Genomic DNA, 18,831 nt, shown 5'->3' on the forward strand with positions numbered 1-18,831 from the left:
CCCAGGAGCCTTGGCATTTCCATGCACGTCCCGGCCTCACCGGCTCTGATGGCTTCCTGTGTTGTTCCTTTCCTTTCCTTTCCTTTCCTTTTCTTTTCTTTTCTTTTCTTTTCTTTTCTTTTCTTTTCTTTTCTTTTCTTTTCTTTTCTTTTCTTTTCTTTTCTTTTCTTTTCTTTTCTTTTCTTTTCTTGTTGTTCCTTTCCTTTCCTTTCCTTTCCTTTTCTTTTCTTTTCTTTTCTTTTCTTTTCTTTTCTTTTCTTTTCTTTTCTTTTCTTTTCTTTTTTTTTCTTTTCTTTTCTTTTCTTTTCTTTTCTTTTCTTTTCTTTTCTTCTTTCTCTCTCTCTCTCTCTCTCTCTCTCTCTCTCTCTCTCTCTCTCTTTCTTTCTTTCTTAGTATGGGACCAGCAGATGGCATAATTGACTCCCACGTAGTCGTGGTTCAGGTCCTGGACCCAGTGGCTTAAAACTCAAGCCAGGCACATGTGCATGCATGCCCCAAATCTTGAGACTAGAGACAAAATCCAGAGACTAGAGGAGAAGGGATTGCTGCATGGCCATCCCCCTGCAAGGTGATTTCTCGCTTTCTGTCTCTCTGGCAAGTGCACGTGCCTTATAGCAAAACATCTCTCTGCAAAAAAGAAAAAAGTTTTGTTTTAAATTTATTTTATTTATGATAGCGTGTGTGTGTGTGTGCATGAGGGAGAGAGAGAAAAGCACCCTCAACAGGGTCTCATCTTACCACAACCCCTGCCTAGTTTTTTCTTTTTTCTTTTTTTTTTAACTGAAACACTCCCTTCCACTGATTTCTCTCTGAACTCTTTTCTCCATTCTCTCTCAGGTGACAATGACTCAGCTTAGCTGATTGTTCTTGAACTTCTATGCATGTTTGTGAAGACAAAGGTTATGGGGAGAAAGCATTTAAAAATTTGTCTATAGACTCTGCTCACCTGCCCCTCCTCTCTCACTGCCTGTCATTGAAGTGCCTTTGTCCTGGGAGTCCTTGTGCACTCTGCCTTGGCTCTCTCCTCCTGGCCTCAGAGGCCCTGAGGCCACTACTCCTGCTTCATTTCCTCTCCTTTGGTGGTGGGTGGGAAGAGGGATTTCATCCCTGTTCCTTAGGGCTGGGGTCTCAGATCTCATTTCCTGCTTTTTGGACTTGTGCCTGCAATTCTGGGGAGCGACCACTAGGGGGAGGCAGTGTTCTCGCTTCCTTGTGGCTCCAGCAGCCCAGCCGGGAGGGACCCTACCGCTGGGTTCTGAAGATGGAAAGAAATGGTTCAAATTCTCTCTCTGCCGCTGTGTGACCTTGGGCAGGTGACATAATGGGGCCTACTGAACCTTCTGTAAAATGGAGGTGATCTTATCTGACCTGTTTTTCTGAGCTATAGATGAGATCACCCAGCACATAGTACATTCTCATTTAACGCCCCAGCGACAATGGTACCATTTCCTTCTTTCCTTCCGCTGTCCCTTCCCTTTCTCCTCCTCTGTCTGCTCTCTCTCCTCCACATTATTTTCTCATCTATCCAACTCTGTCTTTATATGTGGGGAAACTGAGGCTCAGAGAGGGAACCTGACTTAGCCGGGGCAGCCCCCAAGGTGAGGACTGGGGTTCTGAACCCCTGGGACTGGCCCTGCTCCTCTGAACCCCATGAGGTGGGTGAGGGGGCCCCGATGAATGCCGTCTGCTGTTATGCCACCGTTGTGGTGAATGACAGTGCTGTTCACTTTCCAGCATAGGTTAGGGTTCATCTTCATTCGGGCCTGTGTCTTCTTGGGCCCTATTCCAGTTCTATTTTAGAAAGTATGAATCCGAGGGACCTGCAGTTGGCGCAATGGCTATGTCGCTGGGCTTCCATGTAGTCGACCGTGGTTCGAGTCCTGGACCCAATGGCTTAAACTCACGCCGGGCACGTGTGCGTGCGTGCCCAAGATCCCGAGAGGAGAATGGAGGAGAAGGGATTGCGGCGTGGCCATCCCCCTGGGGGGGTGATTTCTCACTTTCTGTCTCTCTGTCTCTCTCTGTCTGGCGAGTGCATGCCGCCATATAGCAAAAACTACTTCAAAAAAAGAGAAAGTATGAATCCCATTTTGCAGAGGAGGAAAGTGAGGCACAGAGGGGTTAAGTCAGTTGCCCAAGGCCACACAGCAACCAGGGCAGCTGGAATGGAAACCGGGCCTGTCTCACTTCCAGCCTTGGCCCCGGGCTCTTCCTAGAGGGAAGAGACTATGCTTTGGCCCGCTGCCAGCCCCCTCCAGTTGCTTTCTCTTCTTGAGTTTGGCGCATTTGTGGCATGAAGAAACAAGACACTCTGCACCCTGGGACGGCTCCATGGGCTGAGAATGGGATGTGGGTGCAGTGGGGCTGACCACCCTGCCGCTCTGAGGCCTGGGCCAGCCTCCTGGCTGCCTGCTGATTTGCATGGCCCCGCCCACACTCCCTGGGCAGCCACTTACAGGAGGCCTGAGCCAGTGCGTGTAAGCTGGCCGCTTTCCCTAGGTAAGACCGGGAGGGGGTTCTAGGACTCAGCAGCGCACCCTGGCTGCACTTGTGGGTGGTACAGATGCTGTTAGTACCCCCGCTCTACAGAGGGGGAGCAGAGGCTCAGGGCTGTCCGAAGTCTTCCACGTTCTGAGTCTAGCATCCATATTCTTTTATTTATTTATTTATTTATTTTAAGGTTTAGGGGCCTGCAGTGGCGTGGTGGTTAAAGCGCTGGACTCCCATGTGGCCGACTGCGGTTTGCATCCCAGGTCTGGCGGCTTACTTTCTCACTTTCCGTCTCTCTGTCTCTCTCTAATGAGCGCATGTGCCCTATAGCATAAAAAATAATAGTGAATAAGATGAAGTGTTTATAAAATGAAATGTTATATAAAAGTGGTTCATATCCTCCATGAGTGGGAGAGAGAGACAGCACCCCCAAGGGTCCCAATACTGCAGGCTCTCTAGACCCGGCCCGTGCGGGTCCTCGCAGAGTGAGTGTCACCTCCAGGCCCTGGAATCCACACTATTTTTTTTTTTTTTAAAGTTTTTGCTGTAGGGCACATGCATTCATCAGACAGAGACAGAGAGAGGGAAAGTGAGAAATCACCCCTAGAGGGAGTGGCCACTCTGCAATCCCTTCTCTTCTATTCTCTTCTCGGGATTTTGGACACACACACATACCTGGTGTGAATTTTCTTTTTTTTTGGGGGGGGGTAGAAATTTTTGTTACAGGGCGTGTGTGCTTATCAGAGAGACAGAAAGTGAGAAATGACCCCCAGGGGGGATGGCCACGCCACAATCCCTTCTCCTCCATTCTCCTCTTGGGACTTTGGGCATGGATGCACGTGCACCAGCATGAGTTTTAAGCCTCTGGATCCAGGACACGAACCGGGGTCGACTATGTGGGAGTCCAGTGATGTAACCATGCTGCCATCTGCTGGTCCCTGCCCGGTGTGATTTTCACAATCTAGGACTCAAACTGTGGTTGGCCATGTGGGAGTCCAGCATCTTAGCCACCACGCCACCTGCTGGCCCCTGGAGTCCACACTTCTAACTGCCCTGCCTACGTGGTCATGGAGGGAGGGTGGAGCTGAGACGAGGCGGTAATATCTCCTCAGTCTCTCGGCACCGTCTGGCCCGGGCTGACCACTGGCCAAGAACTGGCTGGGGTTACTGCGTGCAGTTGTTATTCACCGTCAGGGGTTCCCGACGTTCTCGTGAGGAGCCAGTGGGGAAGGAAGGAGGGCTCCGTCTTCCAAGTTTTTCTGCATTCGAGGAGACAGGCCCAGGGAGGGGCGCGTCTGGTCCGGGGTCCTGTGGCAGCCTGAGGCAGAGCGGGGCGGGGCCAGCCTCTCCGACTTCCCAGCCCTGCTCGCTGCCCTTCCCTATCCCCTGTCCTCATGTGTCCCCATGTGGCAAACCGAGGTCTCGTGCCTGGCCGCCTGCCTCCCTGTCCGAGGGCGGGTACCCACCCCTCTTGTCTCCATGAGTGACCTTTGGCCTGTGCGTGAGCAGGGCCCATAAAACGCAGTGACTCAGTTTTTGGACCATGACCTTGGGTCCCAGGTGGCTCCACAGGCCCCATCACAAGCCACGGGAGTGACCTTCCACAAGATGGGTGGGCCTCTGACAGCCTCGGGAATTCTGTCCGACTCCCCGAGTCAGCAGTCGGCACTGGCCGCCTCATTGACTAGTGAGTTCACTCCGCTGTGGTCCTACTGTGCGCCGGGCCTGCACCAGGGGCCTGGGGATTCTCTCCCTCAGCCTATTGGTGCTCCCAGGCCAGGGGACAGGAGGATGGCCTGAGAGGGCTCGGAGGTGGGAGAGGGGAGGCATGGATGGAGGGCAGACTTGCAGAGGTGAGGTGGGTGGGGGCAGTGGCCTGTTTCCCTGAGGGGAAGCCACGTGTTTGGGGGTGCAGTCTTTGTTCTGACAGATACGAGGGGACTTCAATCATAGATCTGATGAAGCGACAAGTTGTAGAGCCGACTCGGCGTAGTGGTAATGCGCTGCTTGAGGGAGGCTGGATCCCACATGGCAACCATAGTTCGAATCCCCAGTCCGATCAGCCTGAAATACACTATGTACACACGCGAGTGCCCAGGATCCGACAGTCTGGAGGGCTGGAAGAAAGGGTGTGGCCAGGCCCCGTGGGTGCTTGTCTCTCTCCCACCCCAAGTCTCGCACGCGTATGCTCTCAGGAATAAGTAAATAATTATTATAAAAACAAGTCGTGACTAGGGTCTACGGTTCTTTTATTTGCTGAGGATGTGCGCTATCCCCCCGACTGTGCGGCTTGCCATTCCCACACTGGCTGTTGGGCCTGTCTGTCACGTCGAATGGAAGTGATTTAGCTGAAAGTCTGGAGGTGGGCAGTCGCCTTGGCTCGCACCTCGGAAAGTTTCTTGGGCCTCCCTTCATGCTTCCTGCCTCATGGTGCCAAAGTGGCTGCTGCGCTTCCAGGCACTCGTTCCGTTTTTCGTCAGGAAGTGGTGGATGCCAGAAGGGCCATGCCAGCCGAGTCCGTCCTTTAAATCAAGAAAGTAAAAGCTGGGACCAGCAGTTAGCGTAATGGCTATGTCGCTGGACTCCCACGTAGTCGACCGCAGTTCGCGTCCCGGACCCAGCGGCTTAAACTCACGCTGGGCGCGCGTGCGTGCGTGCCCAAGATCCCGAGAGGAGAATGGAGGAGAAGGGATTGCGGCGTGACTATCCCCCCTGGGGGGCGATTTCTTGCTTTCTGTCTCTCTGTCTCTCTCTGTCTGGCGAGCGCACGCGCCCTATAGCGAAAACCTCTCCACAAAAAAGAAAGTAAAAGCTTTCTTGGGGCAGCCTCCAGGGGGACTTTCACTTAGCTAGAACCAGGTCACAGGGTCCCTGCTCGTGGTAAGAGGGTCTGGGACCGTCATTGGTCGAGTCTCTCAGCCTCTGTCATGGAAGCTGGCCCAGCTGGAGTTGGCCACTGTCATGTGACAGATAGCATTGTTTACACAGTATGGACGATGGGGATTGTCCGGTCCTTGACGAGGGAGGCCCCAGCCAGGAGATGGGCCGACAGGGGAAACCCGCCCAGTGGCTGAGTACTGGGGCGTGATTTGTGTGGTGGGCACTGGGCTTTAGGGATGGTCACACAGCTCCACTTGCCAAGGACCCCCAGTTTCCTGGGGAGTGGCCTCAGACAAGGGAGGGAAGGTGGGGGGAGAAGAGGCAGCAGGGTGGGAGCCGCCCGTGGCCAGAGGGACCCACTGCCTGGACAAGTCAGGACAAAGCACTGGGTGTCCCATCCGAGCTCGAGCTCGGAGCTGGGGGCTCACCAGAGAGGGGCCTCCGGCCTGGGGCTGACCGTTCGCTAATTGCTCCCTGTCTGTCACTGCCGGACGGGCTGCATCTCAGCTGATTAAAGCTCATTTTCTGGATTAAAGCCAGCCAGACCAGAAAGCTTTTGTCTCTGGGGATTTGCTTGTTTGTCTTGTTCACGAGAGAGCCTGTGCATGAGGGGGAGAGAGGGAGACGCTCTTGAGGGTTCTGTTGCATGTGGTCGCCCTCCCACAGCCCTAGCTCGCCGGGGTCTGGGGCACACGTGCAGCCAAACTTTTCAGGTCGTGTTGGAACCTGGCTCACGGGACCAGGTGGATCTGGCCCTGCGGGTCAGCACACCCCAGCTGTACCCCCAGGCTGGGACTGTCTCCTGGGTCTGAAAGGCAAGTGACCCCCATTGCTCCCGAGATGCCTGTCCCGGGACTTAGTGTTCATCATCTCCCCACTCCCCGTCTCACTGTGCACCTGCCGGCCACCCCCGGGCCAGGCAGCCAGCTAGCTCTTACTTATTTACTTATTTTTGAGCCTTTTTGCTATTGCACACGTGCACTCGCCAGAGAGACAGAAAGTGAGAAATCACTCCCACCTAGGGGATGGCCACGCTGCAGTCCCTTCTCCTCCATTCCGTCTCAGGAGTTTGGGCGTGCACGCACACGTGCCTGCTGCGAGTGTCAAGCCACCGAGTCCAGGACTCGATCCATCATCGGCCACGTGTGAGCCCAGCACCTTAACCACTGTGCCGCCTGCTGGCCCTCAACCATCTGTCTTCTATCCAGTTATTAATCCTTCAGAGCCCTAAGGATGACAGATGAACAAGACGAGTACTCGTGTGAGCCAGGGCGAGAACGGGTATCACCCACTCGCCCACTCACCTGTTCACGCGTTCGGTGGGCATTGATGGAGCACCTACCAGGTGCCCCACGCTGTCCTTGACCCTTCAGGTGCAGTGTGAGTGAGGCCTAGGTGGCTGTCCTCCTGGGGCTGTCCTGTGCTGTGGGGAGAGACAGACGTTAAACCAGGAGCCGGGCTGCGAGGAGAGCCCTTCCGTTGTTGCCCAGGGCTAGGAAGAAAGTGAACCGGGCTTCTGGCAATCAGGAAGGACTGGGGAGGCCCAGCCATGGTGACGTGCACCGCTAAGACTGAGCTCTGCAGGCTGGGACCACACGGGGGCCAGGGTTTGATCACTGGTCCAATCTAACGGCTGGGCGTGTTAATGTGCACCTGTGATCTGTGACCCTGGGGGGCTGAGGCGGAGGATAGCAGCACATCCCGACCCTGTCTGAAAGGGAAAGACTGATAGAGTAAGGGTAGCTTGAGCTGTGTTCCATGAGGTGATCAGGGAGAGCTTCTCGGAGGAGGCGACATTCGAGCTGAGACCTAGGGGAGGACCCAGCTGTGTGGAGGCAGAGGGAGCGTCAGGCAGAGGGGGCAGCATGTGAAAAGGCCCTGGGCTTGCTTTCATTAGTAATAATGGTGATGCCATTGAGGCTGGAGTGGAGAGGGTGACCCTCAGGGTCAGAATAGGGCTTGGTTTTATACACACAGGAGCCCTGAGGAGCCAGGGAGAGAGGATCAGGGTGAAACGCCATCACAGAGGAGGCTGGGAGCGCCCTCTGGTGGGCATCGCAGGGAGGGAGACCAGCGAGAATGTTGCAGTCCCCGCCAGACCATTAAACATTGGTTGTTGCAGTCGAATATAAATGCCATACCGGCGATCCCTTCGGCCATCTTAAAGCGTACAACTCACTGTCATTAAGTACAAGCAGTGCTGTGCAGCTATATCTAGCGCTCATTTCTAGAATTTTCTTAATGATCCCGAATGGGAAATTGCAGCCAAGAAGCACTAACTCCCCATCCCTCCTGCCCCAAGCCCCCGGGAACCTCTCTTCTGCTGTCCATCTCTTGAAGTTGCCCACTTTAGACACCTTCTGTAAAAAGAACGTGTCCTTGTCCAGAAAAGGACAGGAAAGTTCAGCTTCTGAATTCAGCCTCCACGCAGCGTCATGCCTTCAAGGCTCATCCATGTCCTAATACGTATCAGGACTTCCTTCCTTCCTTTTTTCTTTTTTGAGAGATTTTTGCTATAGGGCTCATGTACTTGCCAGAGAGACAGAGACAGAGAGACAGAAAGCGAGAAATCATCCCCCAGGGAGGATGGCCACGCTGCAATCCCTTCTCCATTTCCCTCTCAGGATTTTGGGCATGTGTGCACACACGCCCGGTGTGAATTTCAAGTCACTGGGTCTGGGACTCAAACCATGGTGGATATGCTGGTCCCGGGACTTTATTCCTTCCTTCCTTCCTTCCTTCCTTTTCTTTCTTTCTTTCTTTCTTTCTTTCTTTCTTTCTTTCTTTCTTCTTTCTTTCTTTCTTTTTTTAAGAGAGGTTTTTGTTATAGTGTGCGCTCGCCAGACAGACTGAGAGAGACAGAGAGACAGAAAGTGAGAAATTACCCCCCAGGGGGGGATGGCCATATCACAATCCCTTCTCCTCCATTCTCCTCTCAGGATCTTGGGCACGCACGCACACGTGCCCGGCGTGAGTTTAAGCCACCAGGTCCAGGACTTGAACCGCGGTCGACTACGTGGGAGTCCAGCGACAGCCATTATGCTAACTGCTGGTCCCCATGGACTTCATTCCTTTCTAAGGCTGAGTGATATTGCATTATATTAAAGACCTCCCTTTTATTATCCATTGATGGACAGGGGTTATTTCCACCTAAGGTATCTGCCAAGTGTCTGCTTTCAGTTCTTTTGGGTCGGCATTCAGGAGTGGAATTTCGGGGTCTGATGGTAACTGTTTACGTTTTTTAAGGAACTGCTAGACTGTTCTCCACCTTGATAACACCATTTTGCGTTCTTGCCAGCAGCGTGCGAGGCTTCTAATTTCCCCATGTTCTCAGTGACATTGGTTACATTCTGGTTTGTTTGTTTATTTTTTATAGTAGCTCTCCTACTGGGGATGAAGTGGCAGCTCCTGTGGTTTTTATTTGCCTTTTCGTAGTAACTCATGACGTGGAGCACCTTTTAATAGACTCATGACAAATCGTGTATCTGGTTTGGAGGAATGTCTATCAAATCCTTTGCCCATTTTATTTTATTAAAGAACAATTTTATTTAGTATTATTATTATTGTAAATTTTACTAACGGGCACACCAGAGAGAGAGAGAGAGAAATGAGAAAGCAAGCTCCAGGTCTGGGACTTGAACCACCATTGGCCACGTGAGAGTCCATGTTCAGAATCTGAACTCAGGAGTGGGGAGGTGACTGTCCAGACACACAGTGAAGAAACAAGCCCTTGCGGCTGGGGAAGGGAAGGAGCTCTGTAGGGAGCAAGATCCTGGGTGGAAGAGCAGCATCCGCCAGGGCTGGGCTGCATTGGGTTGAGCCAGGACTGAGGAATGAACGACGGGGTGAGTCTTCCCCTGGGCCAGGCGGGCCTCTTGGTGCACGCGCGCCCCCTAGTGGGTGTGTGCGGGATTGCGGGCGCTGGAGGTGCCCTGGGCCTGCAGGAAACCCAGGAGGGGGTGTTGGTGCTTTCCAGGGAAGGCATTGACTCCCACGGTACATGTGGCATTTCACAGGTGAGGGAATGGAGGCCCCAGGGGTGGGTGCCCAGTGCGGGCTGCCGGGCATCCTTTCTCGCGTTGTCTTGAGATCCGTGGTGCCCCTTAGCACATCCAAGCCCTGAGCAGTTTCCAATAAGAAAATCCTGTCTAATCTGATGTGACCCATCGCTTCTCCAGTCGCGACCCTTTCATGTTTCCTTCTTAGTGACGAACAGTTTACAGACCGTACAGCGCGCCAGTCAGTCCTAGCTGCTGCGTGGTTCTCACGGAGACCACCCCTACAGAAGCCCGTCACAGCAGGACGAAGAATCACTTCCCTGCAGGCCTTCTCAGTCCTCCTGCTGCCCCGGGGTGACCACGGCTCAGCCTCTGTGGCCGCAGGTTAGTTTGCCTGCTCCGGATGGCCGTGAAACGGGGGCATACTGGTAGATGGGCCTGGCTGGTCCTTGGGCCTGGCCCCCTTCCGGTAGTGTGGCATTTGTGAGGCCTGGCCACGTCGTTGCCTGCAACAATACTTTATATATATATATATTTTTTTTTGAGAGGTATTTGCTATAGGGCTTGTATGCACGCGCCAGAAAGACAGAGATAGAGAGAGAGAAAGCGAGAAATCCCCCCCAGGGGAGATGGCCGCAATCCCTTCTCCTCCATTCTCCTCTCAGGATCTTGGGCACGCACACACACATGGCCAGTGTGAGTTTAAGCCACCGGGTCCAGGACTTGAACCATGGTTGACTACATGGGAGTCCAGCAGCATAGCCATTACGCCAACTGCTGGTTCCCTCTGTTTTCACTGAGGCGGGAGAGCACCTCCAGTGGAGTGTGGACAGGCCACAATCCCTTCTCGTCCGTTTTCTCCATCCTGCTGGGCTCCTGGGCACACAGGCACCTGCACTGGCGTGTTTTTCAAACTGCTGGGGCTGGAATTCTCCCGGGTTCACAGTCACGTTCTTGCTCGGTCTTTGCCATAGCTCTGGGAGGCAGCCGAGGCGGGCACTCCAGGTGCGGCTCATGCCAGGCCCCGCTCTTGCTGAGGCCCCTGCATTCCAGTGGTGTTTGAAATTATCCGGGGGATTTTCTGACTACAGATTGTCTCCTTAATCCCCGGGATTAAAGAAGGCCCCAGGGTCCTTGTGCAGTGTTCAGAAACGGCCACAAGAGGGCAGGATGGAGGCGCTCTGCTTTCCGCGTTGCGTCTTTGCGGTGCGTTTTAACCCGTCTGTTGTTCACGGGGACCTCCGCTCTGAGCCTGAAGCCGCCGCTGCTCCGTGACCCCCTAGATTGCATTTTGATGCAGTTTTGGTGCACACCGCTCCGCTCTGCTCCCGCAGGCCCAGGGCAGTTTCTGTTTTATGAGCCTGACGTCAGAGCTGCCCAGCTGGGAGGGGACTTTCCTCTGCACCCGCCCCGGCCACCCCTTTTATTTTCACTGGTGATGTTTCTCTTCGGAAGAAATCGTTTTCTGGAAAAATTATGTTTTTATTTGATTTTTTAAAAGACTGCAGGGTGTATGGGGGGTATAGTTAGCCTCAGCAAGAGCCCTGCGGGTGTAGAAACGGCATTTCTGACTTAAGCCTATATTTTTCTTATGAGTCTGCTGGTCTCCTCTCCCTGCCCCAACAAGAATTGCAGGATCGCAGGACCCTTGACTGTCTTTTCACCTCACTGTTGTCTACAGCGTCCATGCTCAGTAAATAAATGTTTGTTGAGTGATTGAGTAGAAGGTTTACAGCCAAGTAGGGGAAACAGCCATGTCTGTCTAACTAGCCAAGAAGTGCTGGACCTTCTACTTGGACTGAGTGTCTCTTGAAAAGAGGAACATTTTGTCATATTTCAAGTCTTAGCTCTCTGCCACCTCCTTCAGGAAGCCCTCCTGGGTTGTACCTTTTTCCTCCATCCCTGGCTGGAAGGCTGGAGTGCTGTCATTTATTCCTGAGAACTTCTCCTCTACAGACCATGAGCCTCCTGAAGGCAAGACTCCTACCTCCTCTGCCTCACTTCTGTCCCTACCTCCCCACCATTAGTGCTAAGGCCCCTATCGATGGGGTACTTGTAAGCCGCTCGGTGCTTCCGTGACATCTCGCTGCTCCCTCATGACAGCCCCTCGCGGGGAGGAAGCGGTTACTGTTATTGACGATGTTGTTTTTATCAGCCTCCTTTTACATCTGTGGAGGAGAGAGGCAGGCTGCCCAGGGTGTGTGGCAGGGCCGGAGGTGGGATTGAAACCCAGGCCTGTCTCAGTACAAATCCCAGCTCCTCGCAGGGCTCAGGGATTTCTCTGGGTGAGTGAAGAGAGAGCCCCCAGCAGGGCTGACACCACGCGTGCCACCTGGGCCTCTTCTTTTACTGCCTCCTCGTCCCTCAGTCCTCTGTGGCTAGTTCTTCCTCTTTCTCCTCCTCTTTTTTTTTTTTTTTTTAATTTACTAGAGGGTGCGAGTGCTCACCAGAGGGGACAGTACGAAAGCACGCCCCATGGGGAATGGGCACACCGCAGTCCCTTCTCCGCCTCCCCCTCCTATCGGGATTCCGGGCATGCGTATGCTCCAGTGCGCTTTTCCAGCCTCCGGGTCCGGGACTTGAACGTGTGGTGGGCTATGTGGGATCCAGCCACCTTCACCACATGCCATGGGCTGGCCCGCTCCTCTTCTTCCAACATTGAGGTGTAATTTCATATTATAAATTTCACTCATTTTTTTTAAAGTTATTTATTTAATTTTATCTATTATTACTATGATCTTTAAAAAGTTGCTATAAGAGCACATGTGCTCAGCAGAGAGAGAGACAGAGAAAGAGAGAAAGACAAAGTGAGAAAGCAAGCGATCAGGTTTGGGGCTTGAACTTCTCTTCTCCGGGCCGCTTTCTCCCCCCCGGGGAGAAGCCTGTCCCTCTTAGCAGCGCCCGCCCCCCGCCCCGCCCCACCACCCACGGACCCACCCCGTCTGTCTGGACCCGGCGTTTCTGGACAGTCCTACCACGGAGTCACGCGTCACGTGTTTTCTCGGGTCCAGCTGTGTTCATGGCGCACGGTGCTTTTCGACCCCTGCATCCATGTTGTACGTTACCGCGTGTTGGTCTGCGTCCCGGGCAGGCTCCTCCTTGGCGGTGTCCGACCCCACCTACCTGTCTGTCCCCGACTGGACGGGGCCGGTGGGGCAGTTCCTGCATCAGGCTGAGGCCCGAGGGTGTGAAGCAGTTCTGCTTTGTTTCTTCCTCTTCTCCCAGCTGTGTGTTTTGGTGATTTCGAACGTCCTGTGTTGGTAACACCCGTCAGGCCCCTGTGGCTTGGCTCTGCCCTGGGATGGGCTCCGAGATGCCTCCTCTGGGGCAGATAACCCCCTGCCTGGAGGGCCTGCCGCTAGGGCTCCTTGCTGGCCAGCCGGGGTGTCTGAACTTGATAAGCCACGGTGGGCACGTCAGGGCCTGTGAACTGGCTGTGAGCTGTTACCCGAGTCACCCCTCCCAGTGACCCTATGGGACAGGCGCTGTCACCACGGGGCCACAGAGAGGGCATGTAGCCAGCCCTAGGGCTGGGCCCTGCCTCAAGGTTCGGCCGGAGGCTGCTGGGGCAGTTTGATTAGACCTTTCTTTCTTTTTTTATTCCCTAGTTTATTTATTGATTTCTTCCATGAGTGAGAGAGACAGAGACAGAGAGACAACACTCTCAGCAAGGTCTTGGTGCCATGCCCCCCCCCCCCCCCACCCCAGCCAGCCCCGGATTGTGGGCACACATGCCCAACACACTCACAGAGGTCTGCGGACGTGAACCCAGGGCCTTCCCACGTGGGTCAGCCTTGCAGGGCATTGTGTTTAACCACTGCGCCACCGTCCTGCCCCTGGATTTTAAACTGGAGGCCTCAACGTTGCGAGGAGCCCAGCCAGGGGAAGGGGAAGAGGGCAGTCCCTCCCTGGGCCCGCTAAGCAACTGCACACGCGTGGTGCCTAAAGCGAGAGTCTTACTCTCTAGAGGTTCTGGAGGCCGGGAGAGGGACGTCAGGGTACCAGCAGGGCCACGCTCCCTCTGGGCCCCTGGGAGAGGGCCTCTTGTCCCGGTAGCTCCGGGGCTTCCTTGGCTGGGCCCACCTCACTAACGTTCACCCTGTCTTCACGTGGCCTTCTCTGTTCGCGTGTCTTCTCTTTTGTCCCCTGGAAGGACGCTTGTCCGCGGATTTAGGGCCTAGCTGGATGTCTCGGTGGGACTGGGTAACTTATTCATGTATATGTCATCGTTCTGGATGCCGGGACGCCCGAGATCAAGGTGCCGGCAGCCCCCGAATCTCGTGAGGGCCGCTTCGTCCTTGCTGTGCTGCCGGGTGTCCTCGCAGGATGGAAGGGGAGGGGCCGGTCCTGGGGTGACCCACGTCCACCACGCACCCCATTCCACCATCCCCACGTCGCAGTACCCAGAGAGACCATCACATGACAGTCGGGGGGTTGGCACTCCCGTGAGTCTCCAGTACGCCACCCATCTGGCAGGTGACGACAAGTGACAGGGACCCGCCGCATCGCCGGGTCCCCAGGAGGCCACAGACAGCACTGAGAGGACCCCTGCCCTCCGTTGTTCTGTGTCTAATAAATAACATGATGAACCAGCAGGTGGTGTGGGGGCTCAGGGGCTGGGTCCCATGTGTCCGGCTGTGCGGTTCGAGTCCCAGACCTGGCAGTTTGAGAGTCACTTTGGGAGCACACACGTGCCTACCCAGAATCCTGAGGGGAGGCTGGAGGAAAGGGGACCGTGGCATGGCCATCCCCCCAGGGCTCATTTTCCCCTTTCCCTCTCTCTTTCTCTCTGTCTCTCTCTCTGGCGAGTGCACGTGCCCTATAACAACAACAGCAACAAAAGGTATTTATAGTTTGTCGTGGAGCGGGGACCGGGCACCGTGGTAGACGCCTCCGCCCACTCTAGGCTGTTGGGCAATACTGGAGCGCCGCTAAGGTAGCTGGGCCCCGCCACAATGCTCGTAGCTCAAGCCGGGCTGGGGTGTCGGGTGCAGTTTTGACGATGGGGCTGTCAGGGCGTAATCCCCTGTAAGTTGAGAGCATCTACAGGGTCACGTTTATAGGTTCTGGGTAGACACACGTTTGGGGGGCTCCATTCAAGATCTACAGGGAGGGAGACTGTCTGTGGCCGCGGTAGCTGAGCAGAGGCCCCATTGCCGAGCAGAGGCTCCGGGGCGCCTGGCTCACAGCGTGGGGTCAAATGGTGAGAGGTGGGCAGGGGTGGGGTGGAGGGGAGCAGTGGGGAGCCGGAGAACGGGGGTCCCATAGAGGTGTCTGTCCCTGCAGGTGGCCCCCAGAGGGCAGCTGGACACTGTGCCACTCAGTCAGTGCCCGGCCTGGCCCACCTTGTCCCTGTAGGATGGTGCCAGCCTGGCCAGAGAGGGACAACAGAAAAAGGCAGTGTCCCCGTCAGGAGGAGAGCTGGGCGCTGCTCCGGGGCGTCCTGGCCTCTCTGACTGCCCGAGGGCTGGGAGGCGGGAAGCTTCGGGGGTCTTGTCTTTGGGCCCCCCATTGAGGTCTGACTTGAGCGTCTCTTTTGCTGTCCCCACCCCAGTCCTCACCCCTGCCCTGTTCTCTCAGTCTCTGGCTGCCTCCTGGGCATCTGCCTCGGGAGCTTTCTCTGACTTCCTTGGGGTCTTTTCTTCTCCTTGGCTCCTTTTCCCTGGAGCATGTGCTCTGCGGCCCTCTCCCCTCCCTCCCCTCCCTCCCCTGTCCTCCTCCCCTCTCCCTCCAGTCTCTGTTTCCCTTTTCTCCCCCACACTCCCTCTCTTCCACACCTGCCCTGCCAGCCTGTCCTCCCTCCCTCTGTCCTCCACCCGGCTCCCTGCCCCCCCTCCTCCACCCAGCCTGTCCTCCCTCCCTCTGTCCTCCTCCCGGCTCCCTGCCCACCCTCCTCCTCCCACCCCACTGTCCCTGCCACCCTCCCCGCACCTGCACCTACAGACCATTTCTCTCTCCTCCCCCGGCCGGTGGGCACTGAGCTTTCTCCACGTCTCTCGCCCTCAGCCAAGGGGAGTCGGGGAGGCCCCAGTGACCCGTGGGCTTGTTTTTGCCTCTGCCATGGTGGGGGTCATGTATGTGGCAGTGTTAGGCCCCTGTCAGCAGGGCCTGACTCCCAGAGGTGTCATCAGTCGGTCAGTCGGTGAGCGAGGCCCCAGGCCCAGCCACCAGCCAGGCGGCAGGGTGTGTCCCTCCACCTGAGCCGGCAGCCAGGGAGGGCCCGGTCAGTCAGGACCCGCGTGCCTCTTGGCTGTTTTGGCAGTCAGCAAACGGGCCGGCCTTCCTCCGCACGGCCAGGCCCAGCTCCGCATCAGCAGAGACCAGCCCCGTCAGGGTCTTTGGTAGAGAGCCACTGAGCCCCGCGTCCATGGGTGTGGGGCGCCGAGAGCTGATGACACTGCAGCCCGCTGTCACGTGCTCCGAGGGCCACCTGTGGTTTCCTCAGTGGGGGCTTCCTGCCTGCTGCTCTGCCTTGCAGGAGGGCCAGGGTGCCCCTGGGCAGGCAGAGCTTCGGGCTCCCTGGGGATCCCTCTCCCACCTCATGTCCCTCCTGGGGAGTAGGACAGCCTGGCCTGACCTTGGAAGCAAGGCTGTCCCTATGGTGCTCTCTGTGTCCCCTGGCTTCCAGGACGTGGTAGTGGGTAGGGCTCTGGGGCCTCCCTGCCCTGCCCTGGTCACTGTGTCTCCGAACTTCAGGTGTCTCCTCTGGACCACGGGGATGAGAATGGCACCCCCCCACCCCCCGTGGTGTGACTGCCGTGTTTTCCAACTCCATCCATTTTACAGAGGGGGCAGTTGAGGCCCAGAGAGGTGGACTGACTGCCCAAGTCATCTTTGTCAAGAAAACGGCCCAGAAAGCTTGCCCTGGGCAGCCCTGGGAAACTCCTACTGTCATTTGCATGTTTCATCTCTGAAAGTTGATGCTGCCTCACCGCCCACCTAGGCAGCTGGTCCCTCCCTTCCTCGGCACCCCCTGCCCTGCCCGGACAGAGCGCCCGCAGGAGAGGACAGAACCCAGGACTCCTGACCGGGATTCCATGGCTTGGTAACCAACGCACTGTGTGGCCCTGGCCCCGTCGCTAGCCCTCTCTGGGCCTCAGTTTCCCCCTCTGTGAAATGAGGATAACCAAGCCCTCTTCCAGGCTGCTCAGAAGCTTGGCGGAGTCCAGAGGAACTTGGCTGGGGCCGGCGGGCCACGTGAGCGGGATCTGGGGTTGATTTATTTCCTTCCCTGTAAGAGCGTGGCCTCCCTCTCCCGCTGTGGTCTGGGGGAGGAGGGCCCACACACGTCTGCGCTCACGCACACCCACACCACGTGCACACAGCACACAGGAAAGCTTGCACACACACTTGGATACACATGCTTACCTGCAAGCGCGCGCACACACACACACACACACACACACACGCACAAGCTCTCTCTCGCACACGCACACACTCGCACACTCGGCTCCCGGCTGTCATCCCTGCTCTTCCTGACACCACAGAGAAGCCCTCCATGCCCAGGGCTCCTGGGGAGGTCCTGGGCTCAGAGGAGCCACCCCTGGCCTCGTGGGGCTGGAAGCAGCTACTTTTCCGCCCGGGGGGCGGCTGTGGCCACTAGTGGGGCGTCTGGCTGGTCCCTTGGCCGCCGGCAGCTTCTGAATGATTCATGCCGCTTTGAACTTGACTCCACGTGTGACCAGCGGAGCAGGAAGAGCCGCCCCCTCCAGAGGAGAACTGGGAGCGCAGTGCTGGCCACAGAGCCCTGGCCCCGCGATGGAGTATTATTACTGCCCGGGCCTGCTGAAGCTCCTGCGCTACCTCTGGGTGAGTGCGCCCCGGACGGCTCCTCCGCCTCCTCTGGCCAAGCGTGCCTTTCCACTCGGGCCTTTATCTTACAGGAGGAGGCTGCGATGGGCAAAGGGGAAGGGTTTTGTTTGGGAGAGTAACAGGCTTGTAGGAAGAGCCTGGAGCCCCCAAAGTTTTAGGCCGCGGGCTCCGAGGGTCCCAGCAGGACAGGAAGCAGGGCTGTCCCTATGGGTGCTCTCTGTGTCCCCTGGGGGGGGACAGGGTTAGTGAAGTTTCCAGAAAGGGACCTTTCTTTGCTTTAAAGGACAAGTCTTCACTCTGAAACTGTATCCCTCTCCCTTTGTGCGTGACTGAAAATGTCTCGTCTTCCATGGGACAAAAAGAGTAGATTTTGTTTCCTTTCCCCTGAACCTTACTCAGCCGAGGTAGGACATCGGAACTCCTGTGTTTGTTCTGGCCTCTACAGGAAGGGACTTCAGAAAGTTCGTGGGAAAGTGGGATTAAAGTGTGAGTTTACTTTGGGGCAGAAAAAAATTAGCAATGCAAAAAAATTAGAAATCCATGCTTTGTTTTTTGCATAATATGCATTTTCCATACACTTTTTAGAGACCTCTCCTATAAAGGAAAAACAAAAAACCCTTTTTCTTGTAAAATGCCACGTCTGGGAGCCTGGATGGAAGTGATTTGTGGGGTATTCGGTTCTTTTTACATTCTGTTTTGAGCAAGATTTTGGGCAAGAAACTCAGAGACTGATCTGCTGTGTGTCCCCTGGTCGGTGGCTTCCCCTCTCTGGGTGTTTGTTTCCTCCTCTGTGAAAGGATGCGCATGGTTGGCGGCTTGTGGGTTACCTGCCATCTGGCAGGGCTCTGGACAGACAGGCTTACTGGGGAGTTCTCATGCACTGGCCTTGGTGTTTTCCAGAACATTTGCCTCTAGGTTGAGAATGCCCAGAAAGGAAAGTCTTGGGAAATATTATTTCTCCCTACTGAATGTTTGCAAATACTTCAGATGCCTTCTCACCCCTGGAATTTTCCAGAGGTCCTAAAAATACAGCTTTAGGAGACATGTTCCTTCAGCGGCCTCTCCCCCCAGTGCTGCCCCCTTCCCTGACCCTCCCAGAGATGTTGAAAAGCAGGAGACTTGGGCGAGCAGGTGGCGTGGTGGTTAAGATGCTGGATTCCCACATGGCCAACTGCAGTTCGCACCCCGGACCCGACGACTTGAAAATTATGCCAGGCGTGTGCATGTGTGCCCCAAATCCTAGGAGTAGACTGAAAGAGACAGGAGTGTGGTATGGCCATGCCCCCAGGGGTGATTTCTCACTTTCTCTCTCTCTGACTGTCTCTCGCCTCTCTGGTGGTCACACACGCCCTATGGCCAAAATCTAATGGAAGGAAAAAAAAAAAGAAACAGAAGGAGACGCCTGTCCATACCCTGTGATCATCGACATCGAACATTCTCATATAATAAACGTCAGGCAACGTTGTAGAATTTTTGTGTTGTCTGGGGTGATTCCTGGGAGATCTCTAGCTCATTTCTGAGAACGGTGGTACTTTCTTTTTACCAGGAAGTCGCTGTCAGATTGGGAGAGACAGACTAACCACCAACTAGTGTCCGTGGGGGTGGCTCGCTGTCCCCACCCCTGCAGAAAACATCGGCCTGCCCCTCTCTC

General features: G+C 55.5%; 1 protein-coding gene and 1 long non-coding RNA gene across 2 annotated transcripts in view; one reads left to right on the top strand and one right to left on the bottom strand.

Moving 5' to 3' along the window:
• Positions 1 to 18,831, top strand: part of KIAA1671 (KIAA1671 ortholog) — a 150,862-nt gene that overhangs the window by 16,011 nt on the left and 116,020 nt on the right. The window lies entirely within an intron of this gene.
• On the bottom strand, positions 4,730 to 12,819 carry LOC114007738 (uncharacterized). Its single transcript, XR_003549318.1, has 3 exons — positions 12,492 to 12,819; positions 6,675 to 6,793; positions 4,730 to 5,012 (listed from the first exon to the last, which is right to left on the bottom strand). It is a non-coding gene; the product is annotated as an uncharacterized LOC114007738 (long non-coding RNA).

The sequence above is a fragment of the Tupaia chinensis genome, unplaced genomic scaffold (assembly GCF_000334495.1).
Source record: "Tupaia chinensis unplaced genomic scaffold, TupChi_1.0 Scaffold000226_1, whole genome shotgun sequence".
Lineage (NCBI taxonomy): Eukaryota > Metazoa > Chordata > Mammalia > Scandentia > Tupaiidae > Tupaia > Tupaia belangeri.